The 18,782-nt window shown below is 44.1% G+C and overlaps 1 protein-coding gene across 10 annotated transcripts in view; it reads left to right on the top strand.

Moving 5' to 3' along the window:
* ADGRL3 (adhesion G protein-coupled receptor L3) overlaps window positions 1–18,782 on the top strand; it is a 738,987-nt gene that overhangs the window by 195,475 nt on the left and 524,730 nt on the right. The window contains exon 1 of one of the 10 annotated variants that reach the window (XM_074993916.1): window positions 6,117–6,141. The exons of the other annotated variants lie outside the window; for them this stretch is intronic. The gene's annotated coding sequence lies outside the window, so the exon portion shown is untranslated. Of the gene's footprint in view, window positions 1–6,116; window positions 6,142–18,782 lie in introns of those variants that run through there. 10 annotated transcript variants of the gene reach the window in all.

The following is an 18,782-nucleotide window of genomic DNA, read 5'->3' as shown; positions in this document are numbered from 1 at the left end:
ACATGAAGTCATCATCTGTTTAAAGTCACATCTTTGGCTTGTGTGTCATTCTGAATGAGGGTTGGCCAGGAGAGGACAAAAGGACCATTTTCCAGTAGATTGCAGGTTGCTTATTGAACATGCAGCATAAGGAGCAGATCCATAGCCATTTCCTTGACTGCAGTGGGTTTTGGTTCAGGCCCTAGTTTCTTTTCCTAAACTTCTGATACCAGTCCTTAGGAGTGATGTGCTCTGATATGTCACACGTATAATTCAAATTGTAAAGCTATTTTGGGAAGAGGGTTGATGGGTGTATTCATGGTTTGGTATTTTGCAGCCAGTTGTGCCTACAGCGAATATGGTTTTCACACTATAAGGCTGTGTCTTTACTATAAAAAAATAACTTCAAAGTTGCATACTTCGAAGTACAACTTTGAAGTAAGCAACTTCAAAGTTGAGTGTCTACACACATCCTACTTCCAAGTTAAATTTTGAAGTAGGGCACTACTTCGTTCCCAGGAATGGAGTAAGGACTGTGAAGTTGGGCTCCCTTAACTTCAAAGTAAGAGAAAATGCGTGTAAACTCATTTCTGGCTACTTCAAAGTAGTGACTAAATTCAAAGTTAACTTCAAAGTTAATTCCTAGTGTAGACATAGCCTAAGAGAAGCGTTGATCTTATTACACTGGAATCCAGCAAAGTTGCAAAGTTTGCTACTGAGCCTGATATTACTGAGGAATAGGAAAATAATGGCACTCATTGCAATGAAGTCAGTATTCTGATATGTTCTTCCTTTTAAACGTAAACCTTGGCACTGTGGTTTCCAAAGAGCTTAGGGCTTGGGGGTTGGGTTGGTCTGAGCTCAGTACGTTGTACTGCCTCCCCCTACGTTATAACCCATGTTAACGCGTCAAGCACAGAGTGCCTTATGAAATTTTAAAGCTAATAGGATGTTCTGCAGGGATCACAGCAACAGAGTAGATGTTTGAGTGCTTCCTAAGTTAAATAAGTCATGAAGACATGGAAAGCTGCAATTAAAGGAGCAAAATCTGTATTTTTTAAAAATATTGCACCTAGCCTCATTTGGCTTAAACCAATAAGGCATGATGATGTCCATACTTAAGCTAGAGATATCCAAAGGAAGAGTAGTCTGTGGGACAAATGTCTCTCTTTGGACACCAGACTGATACTTACAGGTCTGAAACAGGCTTATTGTTGGTAGAACAGATTGCCCTTCAGCTCAGTAGAGAGCCATGTTGCTTTTGGATTCCAAAGTTGCTGATTCAATTTCCTGCTGGAAATAACAACAATGATAATCCTTTGATACTTACTTTATCGGTGACCGTCTTGTATTCTGCAGTAATCATGTGAGGCATTGCAGGTTATATTTCTTTCCAGAATGCACTTGTGCATTAGCTGTTGTGATTCATATGGAACTTCTCATTCCTAGTCCCTGTTGTCAGGGATTTAGAACTTTCACAAACAGTTAATTTCGGGAGCAAAATTTATCATACTTGGTCTCCACTGTGAATTTCTTTTTCTTGATGAATGAGGAGAAATTCCAGGTAGTGGTTTGTGAGGATCGGACAGTCCCACGAAAAACTTGATTCTTAGCTCACTAAATGTTTGCAGGAATGTGTCCCCCTCACCCTTCCCCCGCCTCTGGTTTAATATGCTGTTCAGTGCTTGTTGTAATATGTTATTTTGTGTTTTCTTTGAATTTCTCCTTTCTGGCTTCAAAAATCAATAATAATGCAAAACACATTCATTACTAAAGCAGAGGTTTAACAGCAGACATGTCAGGAAATTTAGTGAATATTTCTGCAACAGCATTCTGGTTTCTTTGTATGTATGTATTATAATGTTTTTTTATTATGTGGGTACATTGTGTACACACACAAGGTATAAATATCTGAAAATGGGCAGTTTAAAGTGAACATCAACATACAGAATTATGCTTACTTAATCAGGTAGGGTCAGAGGTGCTGTGGTTTTGTGTAACTGCTTCTCCTTGACTTCTAGTCTTACACAGTGCTCATCACCACAGCGTAGTATTTGGCTCTTCTCAATAGTGCATTAAATAATGTGACTCATGTCTGCCCACCTGTTTTGTTCCCTTATCCTCTTCTCATGTGGAGAAGTAGCGCTGTTGAGTATTTTGCACAGATGAGGTTCACTTTTCATTTAGGCTGTTTCTACACATGCCTAAGGTCATGCATAAGGTCACATGATTTAGAGTCTGGAAGACGCTCTTCTGGACTCCAAAACGGTGTGTAGAAGCTTCCGGAAGGAAGTTCTCCTTCCAGAAGGCCCCCCGGCTTCGGGGGGGGGGCACGCTTCTGCATGCCATGTTGGAGTTCAAAGGAGCGTCTTCCGGACTCCAAATCATGTGACCTTATGCTAATGAGACATGGAATTTACATATGCACCTCATTAGCATATTTTGGGCCATTTATTAGTGTGGCATATGCAGAAATAGCTTTGGAGTTTCACTGTGGTGGAGGAACAGAGTTATTGACCACAGTCTTCAACAAAGATCTCGAGGCACTTTTTGGGGGACCTAGTGCCAGTCCATTGAGTGCTCTGAAGATATGGCCCAAGAACTTCTGTCGGTCTTCTATGGAAAGCCAGTGGAGATCATGGACGACAGGTTTGATGGATTTCTGAAAGATGTGCTGTGGCTGTGCTTGTGTTGTGCAAACTGAAGCTGTGTTCCAGTGGGCCATATCCTGCTCCCATGAAGGGCACACAGAGAGGACACTTCGCAGAGGGATCAAAAGCAGAACTCAGCCAAATCTCTGGCCCTTGCTCACTGCTTTTGTGGGGTTGAGGACTTGACACCTGAACCTTTAAGGACACTGTTTTTGAGCCGTGTTCCTGTTTTAAAAAACAGTCTAACACAACAGGCACGTCCATCCCAATGCTGTTTGGATGGAGCTAGGCTGTAATCAGTGATGACAGATGGCAGAACAAGGAACATTGGTCTCAAGTTACTGTGAGGAGGTCTAGGTCAGAAGTTAGGAAAAACTATTTCACCAGGAGGGGGTAGAAGCACTGGAATGGGTTACCTAGAAAGATCGTGGATTCTCCATCCTGAGAGGTTTTTAAGGGCAGGGTTGACAAGGTACTAGTTGGAATGATTTTGTTGGGGTTGCCCCTCCTTCAAACAGAGGATTGGGCTAGATGGCTTCCTGAGGTGGTCTTTCAACTCTAATCTTCTATGATTGTTGAATCTGCTTTTTCAGGATTTGGGGATGCTAGTGAAATTAACCACTGCATGCTTTGGCATTAATCTTTTCAAACAAAATAAAGATGGGGGAATCATTTGCTTTTGCCAATTCATTTCAAGTTTACATTGAAGTGGCATGCAAGGATGAGGTTCTTGTTAGAGCGCCACAGTTATCCCCAGTGGAAACAGTAACTACTTGTCTGTTTCCATGTCTGCTCCTCAGCAACATTTTTCAGTAGGTCAATTCATTCTGCTGTAATCAATAGTGTGCTTGATTTAACCAACTTCCGTAAAGATTAATGTTTGGCTGTGCTAATTGGTGGAGCTTAGAGTTGAATGACTTGGCAAAGGTGTGAAAGAATTAGAAGGGATTTCCCTTGAATCTTTATAAGCCAAGAGCCTTAATATAGACTAGTGTGGTAGGGGGGGTGGTGTTGTTAGTACTTATCATTTTAGCTTTAAAGAGATAAAACAGTTTGACCTGATGGTCACAGGCCGTACTTCAGAAAATTATCTCTCAGACATCTATATAGTAAGTAGGAGGCTTTTCATTCTCTAGACTGTGCTGTAATAGGGTGTAGCATCAACTGTCTTCTCTCCATGGACCTGGGATGGTCCAGAGACTGCAGCTTGAGAATAACTTTTAGATAAGGTAGTATTCATCAACAGACTCATCATGGGGTTGAGTTGATGTTTGCCCTTGCCGAGCACTTCACTTTCATTTGTCCTCTTTGTGAGGGAAAGATTGGCCATGCCAAAAGTCTGCTGCTGAACAGACAAGTTTAGTCAAATGTTTGGAAATTAATGAAAATGCATATGCTGTATTGCATAAGTGGTAACCATTATGGAGTTGTACCTTTCATGTGAGGTTTTCAAAGGAGCCTGATGGAGTTAGACACCTAAGTCCCATTCAGTCTAACCTTTAAGTTAATAGACCTCAGATTCAGTCAGTGGTTTCCGCGGCACAGAGAAACCTGCTCTTAACCCACATTGGTGCTCTACCAATTGCTCCACATGGCTGCCAAAAACACCCATGTTCTCTACTACCACTCACACCCCCTACCCCAAACCCAGCCTATCCCACATCATGCCACTCTTTGCTGCCCCTCCCACCTCAGCCAACCACCTGTCCCCAGCTAGCAGCCCTCGGCTAGCCCCATGCTAACTGCCCTGCCAGCTGTCTGTCCATAAACTGCTGCCTCCAGGAGATCCTGTGCATCTGACACCCATCATCATGCCGTTCACTGCCCCTCAGTGCTGCTGTCCCTTGCCACGGTGCTCCTGAGCCCCATGTTTCTCACCGATCGGTGTATGCTTCCCTCCCTCGCATCCCCCCCGTACACTCCTGATCAGTGCCTCGCATGGTGGAAATCTTCTGCCTAATGACTGCGGAGATGTGGTTTGACCAGGGAGTCTAGTTCATATATACTAAAATCACAAGTCCCATGAGGGATGAGAATCCCATCTCAACTGTCAGAGGCAGGTGATCAGCATTGGTTGAGAAGCCGATGAGCCCTCAGCCTAATCCCACAGTCACTTCCTCACTCCTGTGACTGGAGGGTGTCTAACTGGAGATTGGTTTTGATGGAGTTAAGTGAAAATCCTGCTAGGAATTGGAAACTCCTGCTAGGTACCCATCATTGTCTTTAGGTGCCTTAAAACCTCTGAAACGCTGCTCCTCAGTGTGCTGAAATGTTGTTGAGAGTTACGTAGGCATCACAGCAAAGGAGAATGTGAAGTAGAGACTATCAGGAGAGTTCTGAGATGGATGCCCGCAGGAGGTCCTTTAATAGGTGGAGCACCAGTTGGGGGCCTGGAAGTGCTTTTTGGAAAAAAATTATACATAAGTGAGGAAGCTAGCATTGGTGGTAGGGCAGAAATGGTGGTGGAGGAGCCTCTCTGTAGCACATAAGAGATGGGTAGCATGGGGATAACCTGTGAAGAGCCTTAAAATAAAGACAAGTTCGTTTTTGTTGCATTGGCACCATGCCTGAGGGAGAAGGCGGGGCAGTGAAGAGCTACAGTGAGAGGTGATGTGGACAAAAACACACTAGGAAAGGGGTGTTAGCAATAGTATTTTGCATGGATGAGCGTGGGGCAAATGACATTTGTCAAGGCCAGAGAGAGGATGTGGCATCAGCCGATATGCGAGATGGTGAGACGCTGGCGTACGTTCTGAGCAGTGTGAATGGTGAGGAAGGCTTATATCTCGGTGGTGCATGTGTCTAGAGCTGCCCCTGTGAATCTCAATCTCACACTGCAACCTTACCTTTCAGACATTCCTCATGTTTTCTGCGGTTTTGAATGTCCCTTGGAACATGCAGGCATCATGGTTCATATTTTTTTATCTTTGTTGCTTTTGTTTTCAAGTGGTAACTAATTTTGTTCTTTAAGAGGGAGTTTTTCGACAGCCTGCTAAGGATTTAGATGGCCAACACCCTATGAAACTCAATAGGTGCTTAACTGTCTTAGGTAGATTTAGAAATAGCACCTTAGCAGTTGGAGTCTGTATTTGTTTTTGTTTTCTTAAACTTCTTTTAAGGCTTTTTCTGGAAGGACTGATGGAATGTCTGTTCAGCCTGAGCTGACAGGTAATGATATTTTTGGGTGACTGTTGTGTTCCTGATTTTCTAGGTCTTTTTGTTTAAGGCTGAAAGGAACAATTCATATTGGCTAATCTGAATTCTTGCCTCAGGCCACGGTATTCCATCTAGGTCCTGGATGAGACAGTACTTAGTGTCTTCAACATGTGGTGAATCATGGTTCTTTCTGATTAATTTCTCCCATTCTTTTCAGCTTCCTTGGGGCATAACCAACAAGAGGGAAGATGACATATGGAAATCAGGCCCAAATATAAAGCGAGTGACCCAATGCAGAATTTTGCTAGTGGAAAGTCGTCTTAAGAATTCCTAATTGGTTCTGTGGAATAAATAAGTATGTAAACATTTGTAGTTCTGAACTGCTCAGAGAAATTTCACTAGTAGCAATATCGGTACGGCACCTCATCCACATAGTCTTCCTTTATTTGGTCTTTTTATGTATAGAGTATCTATGAATATATTTCATGAGAATAAGTTTATCATGAATTCCTATGTAAGTGTGCCCATGAGACAGCCAAGTGTAGTGGTGCATTGGTACATTGAGTTACAGGTAAGCATTAGTGGCCTGCATCTGTGCCAGTAATGACCAATTAATGACCACTGAGGTAGGCTAATGAGAAGCCGGGGTGCTTAATGCTTTAACTAGTGATTGCCTGGCCAACAAAGAAATATAGATAGAGGGTCATTATTTCTATATGGTTTTTTTAATGGCTATTTCAGATGAATACAAAATGGACCACACAGATTAGTGGATTGTAATCACATTATACATCCAGTCTGTGTTTTCTTTGTAACAGCACCAAAAAGTGTACAAATAGCCCAGCTCCTGATGGGAACTGATGAGAGACCATTCAGCCCTGCATGATTCAGTGATTCTAAGGACAGCAGGTGGGCGTTTTTGAGAGTGCTTAGAACTGGTCTGATTGGGCTCCCTTTGAATGCCGTGGGAGCTGCTTGTGTGATCTGGAAAGCCAGGATACTTTGGAGCCTAAACATGGCTGAACGGATCTAATTTTCCATTTTGAATATTTCAGCCTAGTTTGTTGTGTGTGGCTCACTGGTACATTAAAATACGCATGTCAGTTTTACTTTGTATGTCAAGTACTTGATTCTCCTACGATGTTGGATGATCTAAATCAGAAATCGTTATATTGAAATCAATGGAAATGGCTTTGAGAATATAAGCAGGCCAGATAAAATAGTTATAATTTCATAAATGTCTGCCAGACAAATTAGAGAGAATATGTCTCACTATGGAGGGCCAGGAGTGAATGAGCCCAGTTCTGCCACAGTGACACAGATTCAGCCCCACTGATGTTACTACAGTTGCACCGATACATCTAAGGGTAGAGTTTTATATGGCATTCTTGCCAAGGGCTTAAGTAGGTACTTAATGGCTCTTTGCCTGTGGCCCATAATAGTCTAGTCTCTGTAGAGCTCGAGTGCTCTGGTCTAATTCTGGTTGTTGAATTTAGTCTGTAGTGCCGTTGATTTGTCATGCTCAGCAGGTGAGATTTCAAAAAGCTGGTAGTTCTTCTGACTTTAAAGCAATGGTGGGCAACCTCTGGCCCATCAGGGTTCTTTGTGTGGCCCACAAGACATTTTGTTTACTGCTGTTCACAGTTCCACTGCTTTCCATTGGTGTAGGTTTTTTTCCCCTACTGGTGTTAGTAAAGTAACATGCACTTCAAGCAAGAGCACATGAAGTAAGATGTGCGCTGCTTGCCCACAACATTGACTGTGAGAGCTGTGTGCTCTCTCTGCATTCAAAGTGCTGCTATGGTGCAGGTGGCACTTCCTGCAAATTCTAGGTGCACAAACACGAATAGCAAAACTACCTTATCCCAAGGGACTGTCTTGGCTACGACAGTCTTGCAGCCCACTCACTAGCTCAGGTTGCCCATCGCTACCTTAAAGTCTAGGCACTGTTGGGGAGTTGTACCATTAAAGTCAATGGGTCTTCTCACATATTAAAAGGATACACATGCTTTGTTGGATTGGCACCGTCGCTTGGGTGTAGCATTGAACCAAAAGCGCGAGCGCAGGTGGCAGACAGATGTAAGGTAATCCTGAATGCAGGCAGCCAGGGACACACTCTTGTGCCCACTGACTTCTCTAGGAAGAGGCTCCAGCCTTAGTTTAAACCGGTCAGTGATCCTCATCCCACATGTGGCTTTTGCAGAGTCTGTGGATCTGACCGTCCTGTGGGAGCGCGTGGAATGTTTCCTGTACGAATGCGTTCACTGTGCGAGTGGGAATTGCTGGGGCACACTCCGTGCCTCTCAACAGCCACTTCAAGTTTGTAAGGGGAGAGCGTTGTTTCCTCATAACCGGCTAATACACAGTGAGAGATGGAAGGGGCAGGCAGGGAGGAGGGATACTCCATCCTTTGCATCAGCCAACCTAAGAGATGAGAAAATGAAAACATAATGGGAAATCCCTTCTAGCAGTCAGGGGAGGGTGGAAAGAGGAGAGACTTCCTCCTTCTCCAGAAGTTAGGACAAGAAGAGGCTAATCGGAGGAGGGAAGCAGGCTTATTGCAAGCCTATTTCTAGTAAAGCTCCTCATTGGGCCTGTATTGGTGCTTTGTTTCATCTCCTCAACTCACTGTACAAAAGCAGCTGTTCGGAGCACAGGAGGAGCTTCAGTTTTCTATTGCAAATTGAAATGGGAGCTGTGTTGATCAGGAGACCCAGTATAAGACTGCAGAAATAAACCTGTGTGGCTAAACTCCTAATGTTACTGGCATGTTCCATGGAATGAAAAACCGTGTGCGTTAGTTATAGTAGTCCAGATTATCCTAGGGATGTCATAACCCTAACTGGCCTATTTACCTCTGAATAAAATTCTCCTTTGACCATTGCGTAGTATTCTTCTATGAACTGAACCCTAAAACATCAGAAGTGCAATCATCATCATGATTAACCATGGGCTCAGTGCCCGTTGGGGTCTGATGCCTCTCTCGCTATTCTTTTCCAGTGTGGAATGGCTTAGTTTTTGTAGTTTATGTCATCTACCCTTTCTCTGTGGGGTCTGCCTCTCCTATTCAAACCGTCCATTATGCCGAACACCAGGGTCTTGATTTTTCATTCGTCATTCATTCTGCATATATGCCCAAATAATTGTAGTTTCCATTTTATAACCTTCTGCAGCAGGATCTCTTTTGGCTGTATCTTTCTATTTAATTCCTCACTGGAGACCTTCTTCATCCATCCTATTCTCAGAATATTTCTATAACATCTCCTTTTGCATGCCAATATTCTTCTTTTCGAATCTTTCGTTATCACCCGTCTCACATCCGTACAACGTGCTGCCGAATGCACACGTTTTCATGACACTCAGCTTTGCTCCTAAGCTAGTCACTTTGCTTTTCCAGATCTTATCCATCACCTTCAAACTTGCTCTTGCTTTTAAGTCAACAGCAAAACCTTTGACTTCAGTGGGGACAAAAGTCATTCCAGATTTACTCAATCTTATGGCTGCTATGACTAGATTTGGCTCTGTCCGGAAGGAGTTGACTTCTGCATACCTGCTTGGCTGTGTCAGTCTGTTTCTTCACTTCCCCTGGAGGGTACTGAAGTTTTAAGAATGCTTGTTAGAGATCCAGTAGGTGTATGTGTCTGCCTGAGGTACTGGTGCAAATGCAGTTGTGTTTTACGGCTTGCGGGTAGACAGTGGATTGCATGATGTGTCCTGGATGAAAGCTGGAGGCCTTTAGGTAAGTGTAGAGGTCAGTAGGCTTTCGGTATAAGGCAGTGCTTATGTAACTATCACTTGTTTTGCACTGTAATGTCCAAGAAGTGGATCTCTTGTGTGGAGTGGTCCCGGCTGAGATTGATGGTGGAGTGGGAATTGTAGAAATCCTGGTAGAATTCACCGAGACTCCGCCTCATAGTTCTGATGTAACATTCCCATCTCTGCCCCTAGCGTCTTTCTTTCATTTCATGCATCCCACAAAGTAAGTTGCGACTCATGAAACCTTATGCCATACTGTACAGTGGAAACTTGTTTATCCAGGTTGCCTAAGTGAGACTGGGGCCAGATTAGATCATCAAAAATGTGGTTAATCCACAGAGTTTTAGCCTTGGGCAGTAGGGATTGGGCTTCAGCAATTCACAAAATGTAGAAACTAAAGATTCTCTATAAAAAAAATATAAATTCAGTATTTTCCGTGGCAAACGAATTTCCAGGATCACTGTTCAGTGATAATTCCCATTGACTTAATACAGTCTTTGTAATACATTTGAGAAGTGTACGTGGGTGTCAGCCTTACTGATGCTAATGACCTGAGAGGCCACACCATTACTTAGGCTGTCTGCAAGAGTCAGTGGAGTTCATTGGGATTCCTGCTCTATAACAGAGCAGAAGCTGGCCCATTCCATATATGCACAGTGCAGTCATTCCTTGGAATCCACTGAGGTTTAATTTAGGTTTACTGGATGTTTGACATTGTGAGGATGTCACACAGTATCAATTAAACTTCAGATTAAACTTTCAGCCTAAGTAATGGTGAAAGAAAGATGCTACGGGCACAGAGATGGGAATGTTACATCAGAACCACGAGACGGAGTCCCTTGATGAATTCTACCAGGATTTCTACAATTTCCACTCCACCATCAATCTCAGCCTGGACCACTCCACACGAGATCCACTTGTTGGACATTACAGTGCAAAACAAGTGATAGTCACATAAGCACTGCCTTCTACCAAAAGCCTACAGACCTCTACACTTACCTAAAGGCCTCTAGCTTTCTCCAGGACACATAACGCCATCCACTGTCTAAACTTAAGAGCTGTACAAAACCAGGACAGGTCTGTCCCCTTTGCTTAAATTACTAGTCTCTTTACTACCCAAATGGACTTGCTGATTACAGTGGGATTATTCAGGTTATGGTACTACTGGAACTGAATTACAGTGGCAGAATGAGTCCCTTTGAAACAGTTAGACCAAATGTGTTATGTTTAACATAATGTCCACCAAAGATCTTATTTTCAGTCCACAGAGCAGTGTGGGGACATGATCAGCTAAAAGCTCCCCTCTGTTTTCTTTGATAATAATGGACCCTGACTCTTTTCTCTCTCTCTCTCTGGTTTAAATATGGAGTAATTCCGTTGAGGTCTGGGTAATTCTGCCTCTGTAAACTAATGTATGTGACAACACAATAATCTAATCCCAGGTCGTTTAGCTCATTTAGCTGTATCTGGGTTGAGGTCTCATTTAAACTAAGATCTTGTGACCTTCACCAGTGGCAGGGCTCCAGACAGAACACAAAGAATGGTGAATATGGAAAAACAGATAATGGAAACATTTCCAGAACTTCAACAGTTTCTTTCTTTACATTCACTTTCAAATTAAAATGTTACTTAAATTTAGTTGGGGTCAACTTCTGAGGACTTTGATGGTATTTTTCCTGCTACATTTGTACTTTTTTGTTTGTATTTTTGAATTCTGCAGTGTTTGACCAAAAGCATCAGAAAGTTAAGACATATCCCATGGTTAGTGCACCATTGCAGGAGCAGATGATTAAGTCTCAAATCAGGAAAATGACTGGATACTAAACTACATAAACACAGACATGGGGAGAAATCGTGGCTCCACTGAAGTTGATGGAAGTTTTGCTGTTGGCTTTGGTGGTCGGATTTCACCTCTTCCATGGAGGGTTTTTGTATTGTAGGTCGCACAGTGATGTGAGCTTGTTGCAAGGCTAGAGCCTTCCTGATTTATGAGTGGGTAAAAACTTTTGAACAGCAAGGTGTACAATTGACTTAGACCAGTTTTTTTTCCTGCTGTGAGGATGCTGTTTACACCATTTAGGGTGCTAGCCATTGTAAAGGTTCACGTTTTAAAAGCGTGGTCCAAGGATTTATTTATTTGATCTAGCCACCAGAGTCCGTTTCCTAGCTTTGGCTTTAAATGGTAATTTATATCAGCTCACCCATTGCATTTCTGTATTGGAGGCTCAGAGGTTCTGTTTCCAAAGCAAATCATGTGCTGCCACCTCCATAACGACATCAGCGAGGAGCTGAATTTTTGCCTGTTATAACCATTATGGAAGCAGAGTAGTAAATCCTGTAGCAGACCACACATGTAGAAAGAAGCAGCAGCAGCAGCCGTGCCTATTGATGGATGGGGTGGAGACGAGATACTAGAAATCAGGAGGAGTTGGTTTCCATTCACAGCTCTGTCGCTGACCTGGGATGCTTCTTTCTCTTACCATGCTCTGTGTGTCTAGTTATGCTACTTATGTGTCTGCTTAGTGCCCAGCAACATGGGTCTGTAGGCATGGTTGGATACTCTAGACACTAGTAGTAGTAGGCATCCTTCAGTCTGCATAGACTATGGATCGCACCCTTTATAGTTTCAACTGAGGACTTCATTTACAGCGTCTACTGTGACTATGAAGACCCACACGAAAGTGACAGTCCTTGCTGCATCTCTTGCAGATGTGGTGGGTGTCTGGCAAGTCCTTATTGTGCTTTCTGTGCACTTGCTTCCCCTCTGCTAGCTGTCTGATCCTCATCTCACCCTTCTGAAGACCCTTGTGTAACCCCTGCCTCCATCTGCCGCGGTCGTCTGCTAGTTTTTCCCAGTTGTCCAGCTCGATGTCTACCTCTCCGAGGTCTCTCTTGCAGACATCTCTGTAGCGCAACTGGGGGTGTCCGGGAGGTCTTTTGCCAGAGGCTAGCTGTCAAAGAAAGGAATGAGTACGTTGGGTTAGCTCACAGACTCTTTAGCCAAGGAAAACCTCTGGGTAGCGATGAGTTTTCTGAGACGTGGTATCCTCTCTGTAGGCCAGCTGGTTCTTACAACTTTCCAGTAATCATACTGAACTACGTAGCACTTTTCCCCCACAAGCCAGCCAGTCTCTGTCTGTGCCCCTTTTCTTACATGCAGCACCAGTGAGTCAAGGAGAGATTAGTGACACAATGGAAGAGCTGAGAATGAGAGTTCCCATTACCAATTCCGTGTTCCAGTTGCTAGACTTGCTGCCTCCCAAAGCAATTGTAGATACGAGAACCTTCCCCTTTCGCACTGTGTGAATGAGAGTCATACATGTGGCGTAATCTAGTGCAATGGAGCAATGATTCTAGGCTTTGTCATATTAGCTTCTTTTCCGGTGTCTTTACAATTTTTATTAATGAACTCTTCCCTGTTGTTTGGACTGTACTGAGTAGAAGGTAATTTAGATGAATGTTTTTTGAACTGTCAGACAGCAAATAAGATGAAATTATAGTAACAGAGAGAGAGAAATAGGGGAACTCGTATAAATATGTGATTAGAAAGTAAATTTATTTAAAAAAAAACAGAAGGAAAAGAACCCAATTATTTTCATACCCACCTCCCCCCGCCCCCCAGTTACTGCTGCTGAGCTTGCACTGTGGTCTGCAAGCATAGAGCTTCTCAAATACTCAGCAACTTTCCTTAAGGGAAGGAGAGAGGCTTGAAAGGTTGACATGCTTGGCTCTGGGATAGGTGGGGTGAGTCCCACAGCATTGTAACCATCGTTACTCAAAGCTCGGTAGTGCTGTGCCCGTGAGATCATTTGTGTGACTGGCATGAATCTACTGGTGACCCCAAGCCCTGAACAAGGAGTAAAGCAGCTGTGTAGTCCTGCAGGGACTTTGGTGTGACTGAGGGTATGTCTGTACTTGCCGGGAGATCAACCTGCTCAGGGGCAGTTTTCTGGGGTCCAATTTCGCATGCCTAGTGGGTACATGCGAAACTGACCTATCAGGGCCTGACAGTCAACTCTTGTACTGCTCATTTTCGCGAGGTGTCGGGGAGTTCAACGGGAGCATTTCCCCTGTCAGCCTCCCTTGGGACAGCCAGATAAGTCAATCCTGGACAAGTCAATTCCAGCTACACAACTGATGTAGCTGAAATAGCATATCTAGGATCAACTTTCAGCTCTAATGTAGACCTCCTCTTAGTTGCAAAATGGCTGCTGGCTCCTTGAGGGCAGGTAATTTGCCCCAGCTGTATATCGTGGATAGATTTCTGCATCCTCCATACCTGCCCATCTGTGTGGACTGGGTGTAGGGGTGGGAGAGAGGATGGACAAACAAGTCCTGCGTAGGAGGGGAAGGACAGTTGCGTGTGAGCTCTTGTCCCCTTTTCCTGCTAGCTGTGATACAGGTATCGCTATGCCCCTTTGTGCAGGCATGCATATTGCAAGTCTCAGTTCTCGTTTGTGGTGCTCATATTTAACATGTTGCTCATATTTAAAATTAATGATCCCTGATGTCCCCAGTAACTTCTCCAAGGCTGGGTGCGGAATAAGAAACTGCAGGTGAAGGTGACATTTTGTGCAACAAACAATCCTGTTGCTCTTTGCAATGGTTTGTGCCGCTTTGACTACCTAAAGAGAAGCAACAAGAAGTCCTGTGACACCTTATAGACTAACAGATAGCTTTCGGGGGCAAACACCCGCTTCATCAGATGCTTGAGACATCTCATGAGAAGCAAAGAGAAGCAGAGGCAAGAAGCAGGAGTCTGCCAGTAGCTTCACGTCTCCAGCCCCCTTTCTTCATTATTATGCAGTGGAAGTGCCTTTTGGCACAAGGACAAATTTCATTGCAAATTAGGCGTGATTTACAAGAGAAGCTCATTAATTCTCTCACACAGGGTTTAGGTAGTTCCATTTGTACAAGGTGTCATTTTAAACACTGCCCAAGTACATTTGCCTCTATCTGCTGACTCAGTGTGCACTGAAAGAAGACAAAAAAAGTAAAGCTGGTGCATGTTTAAGCAGACAGACCTTTCGGTTTGGAGGTCGGACCTGCTGCTCATTTGTGTGCGCGTGTTCAGGCTGTGTTGGTCCCAGGGTATCAGAGGGACAAGGTAGTATCTTCAGACCTAAAGAGGTGCTCACTGAAGCTTGCAAGCTTGTCTCGCTCCTCAACAGATGTTTCTTCAATAAAAAGATATTCCTTCCCCCGCCTAGTGTCTCGCACAAAATGAGTCAGTCTGTGTTAATTTTAACTGTCTCAGTATGTTCATGCTGAGCTGCACTGATGTGGGAAGGGTTTCTCTTGCACATGTGCAGGCAGATATCTGATTTTTTTGTACTCTGTCCCAGGGATGTGCCTGGATCACAGTAATATTTGTGATCCGCACATTTCTCGTTAGTATCTCCCATTTTCCTTTTCCTACCTGACACGGTCATCTGTGATGACTCCAAAAGCCAAACGTCACACACTGGCAAAGGGACACATGATGCCAGCAGAAAGACATCAAAAGAGGGAATTACGCAATGAGACGTGGCTGTGATATTCCTAGTAGCTAAATTAAAGGTGGGAATCCCGTTGAAATATGTGTGTATGTTCTCTATAGATCTGTTGCCAGTTGCAATTAACACATTATCTCTTTCGTAATGACACAGCACTTTGGGTTTAGAATTATTTTGGGCAAAGGCAAAATCCTTTAGTACAGTTTGGATTTGCTTCATGTGTTAATACTCTAAGTGAGAGCAGATGCTGTGCCAGGAACACGCGAGTGAAGGTGAAATAACAAAGAGCCCGAATATTGTCAGTGGGATTTTTGAAATGCACTCACAATTGGCCTGACTCTGGTAATACAGAAACTGCCATTGACTTCAATAGAGTTAGAGGCAGGCCAACACTAAGTGCTTTTCAGAATCCCACTCATATTTGTGCAGCATCAATAACATTTGCATGACAGAACAATGCAAAAATCCTACTTAGAATGATTTTCATCACCAGTTATTTTCATGTGCCTGGCCACACAAAGAGGCATTGTTCTAAGTGCATTCCCTGGCTGTGTGCCTTTTGCACCTCAGAGCCTGAGTCCATTACAATAGTGATGTTGAGCTCAAAAAGACTGAGAACACGCTGGAAACTAGGCTTGTGGTTCTATGGACATGCAACTTTCTGCACACCAAGAAATGTGTTTGGCAGGAAAATTTAGATCTGGGGAATGAAGGAAATTAGACACTTTTGTCGTCAAAGATAGCTCTTTTATTTCTTGTTTATACTGAAGAGTATACAGGAGCCTGCACAGTGTGCATGGTGTGGGGAGTGGATCATAACAGCTAAGGTAAAGAAAAAACATGTTCTGTGTAGCCATATAAAAGTCATCTGCAATGTAATCTATACCCAGCCTTGATATTTCTCCAGGAAATACAATTTACGGCCCTGACAATCAAAGGAAATGTCTGAGACTTCAACAACAGTGAGTGAATGCCGTCCATAATTCTCATTTAACCAAACCGCAGCATTAAACAGCATGAGCATTTCATATAAGTTGAAACAATGATACGCTAGTTTGCAGTTTTTATTCATTGTTTTAATGAAGCATCTGGATTTGGTTGTTTTCTGACGTGGAGCTGGCAGTCAAAATCAGTTGATGGCATAAGCTTTCTATCCTAGATTCACATGCAGCATGGTTTCAAATGGCTAGCAATAATTGTTTAAAATGGACAGTTACTCTTTTTTTTAAAAAAAAAAAAAAAAGGCTGATTCAAGCAGAAAGAACAGGACAGGCCACCAGACTCACCTTTGAAGTCTTTGGCCTAAGGAAGCTGTTTTTTGACGTCTCGTTACTTTCCTCCTGTAATTAGAAACAAATGTAGACCTCCTGTGTGTAGATTAAATGTGGCACATAACACAATTGAGTTACAGTGGTTCAGAAGAAGAAAACAGGTCCTGCGTTGTTGTGAAGCTTTGTTGTCCAGAATATCATTCTGAATAGTTTATGCTCTCTAACGTAGCAGCAAAGGACAAGAATATTTTGCTCTGTAGCTGTAAATCTGCTGTGGTTTAATCTGTACAATTATAAACAGACTGAAACTGTGTCACTGGGGGAGAACGTTACAATCAGCAACCCTTTCTAGCTCATACCTCTGCAGGTGGTGGCCCTCATTCTCGCTCATAGGGAATGTATTTGGCTGAGGAGTGATGGGGAGGCTCTACGTATGTGTGAAAGTGGGAAGTCATTAATCCCTGTTTTTAAGTACAGTTTGGACCTCCCTGGTCTGACACCCTTGGGGCCTGAGCAAAGGGAATTTGCTATGCGGGGGAGGTCCCCTGCCATTGCCTGCCCGACTCCCACCCAGCTCACTGCTGCGCTTCTGGCTCTGCTGCTGCATTCTGGTCTCCCGGCTGCCAACAACGCGCCCCCTCCACCTCCCTCGCCAAAAAAGGGCCAAACAAAAACACCTGCAAAACAAACGTTTTTTGACTGAAAAGCATGTGAGTTTTAGTTTAGATATTTTTCAGTGAAATACAGTAAGATTTTCACGGGAAATTTAAAACAGGTTTTTTCAAAATTCCCCACAAAGAATAGACCTGCCGTCAGGCCTGCCAGGAGGAGGAGTGGGGGGAGGAGGAGGAGGAGGAGCAAAGGGCCCTGGGGCATTGGATGGAGACCCAGACCCTGTAAATCACTGCCAGAGCCCTGCACAGGATACTGCAGCGCCCTGGATGTCACAGGGGCGTGGAGATGGTGTGCTCCAGGCTGCGCTGAGGGCTGGCTGCTATGGGCCAACCCCTTATGCCCTTGGTCCTGCCCCCTCTGGGACTACAGAGGCACCCCTACACACACTTTGCCCAAGGGTGGCTGTCTTGCCTGCTCAGGGTATCTCAAATCCATTAGCTACTACCCTTCCGTTTCCTTGGAGTGTCTCCAACTCGCCTTACATCAGAGCCTAAGGAGAGCCAGGATGGGGTAGAACAGTGGGGTTATGTGGGTAGTGGAGTTCAGACCTCACACATTGCCATCCATAAGGTCAGTACAATCAGCAATAGGGTAGTAAAACTTAGAGGCCTCTTGAGAGAGCCTGTGAAAGAATAAGACTGTACAGTGATGGATCATCTGGCAAAAGAAGCAAAATGTGAAGTACCAAATAAATTATTCAAGACAGTCCAAAGCTGGCTGCAGAAAGTTGCAGGGGGATCTCTCAAAACTGGGTAACTGGTCAACAAAATGGCAGAGGCAATTCAGTGTTCATAACTGCAAAGTAAGGAATATTGGAACACAATCTCAGCCCCCTCAAATACACTAATGGAGGCCAAATTAGCTGTCACCACTCCAGGAGATCTTGGACTCGTGAATCGTTCTCTGAAAACTGCTCAACGTGCAGCAGTGTCAAAAAGGCTAATGGAGATTTTGGAGCTATTAGGAAATGAGTAGCAAGTATGAGAGAGAATATCATGTCATCAAAGCGTAACACTGACAGACCCGGGTTGCTGGCACCAGGGATAGAACCCGCAAGCATAGGGTATAAAGCCCTGCACTCTACCACATGAGCTAAAGGCCAGCTGTCCCTCAGCTGAGGCTGTAGAGCAGAGACTTCACTCACCCCAGATGAGGGCTCAGTGCCTCTGGGTACTACATGCTTCCCTGGGCTGAGGGAACTCATCCCAAGATTTTGAGACCTTCTAGCAGTTCTTCCCAGTCAATGCACCAGTTGTAACGCTGACAGACCTGGGTTGCCGGCCCTAGGGATAGAACCTGCAAGCATAGGGTCTGAAGTCCAAGGCTGTAGAGTAGAGACTTCACTCACCCCAGATGAGGTGTGGGGGCCTTGGGGTACTGCAAAGGTACGTCAGATCTTGAATATTGCATCCCGTTCTGGTTGTCCCATTGCAGAGAAGTACATCGTGGAACTGAAAGAGGTGCAAATAGGAACAACAAAAAGAAAACAGGATTCAAATCAAAACATAAGGCCCAGTGATTTAGGTGAAGTTGGTCCTGCTTCAAGCAGGGGGTTGGACTAAATGGTGTTGAGGTTTGGTCCAGTTCTAATCTTTTATGAGTCTATGATAGTTGTTAGTCAAGATTGTTGGGGATGAATAGCCATGCTCAGAGCCACCTTAAACTTCTGACTTTTCATGACACAGAGAGGCAGGCACACAGGAGCGGGTCTCTCCAGAGCTGCCCTGTGCTGTAGTTCTATTGCCCTGAAACTCTGATACTGATCACTGTGCGAGAGGGGATATGGAGCAAGGTAGCCA

Source organism: Carettochelys insculpta, chromosome 4 (assembly GCF_033958435.1).
Source record: "Carettochelys insculpta isolate YL-2023 chromosome 4, ASM3395843v1, whole genome shotgun sequence".
NCBI lineage: Eukaryota > Metazoa > Chordata > Testudines > Carettochelyidae > Carettochelys > Carettochelys insculpta.
The sequence above is the reverse complement of the archived record's forward strand: the minus strand, read 5'-3'. Positions and strand labels throughout refer to the sequence as shown.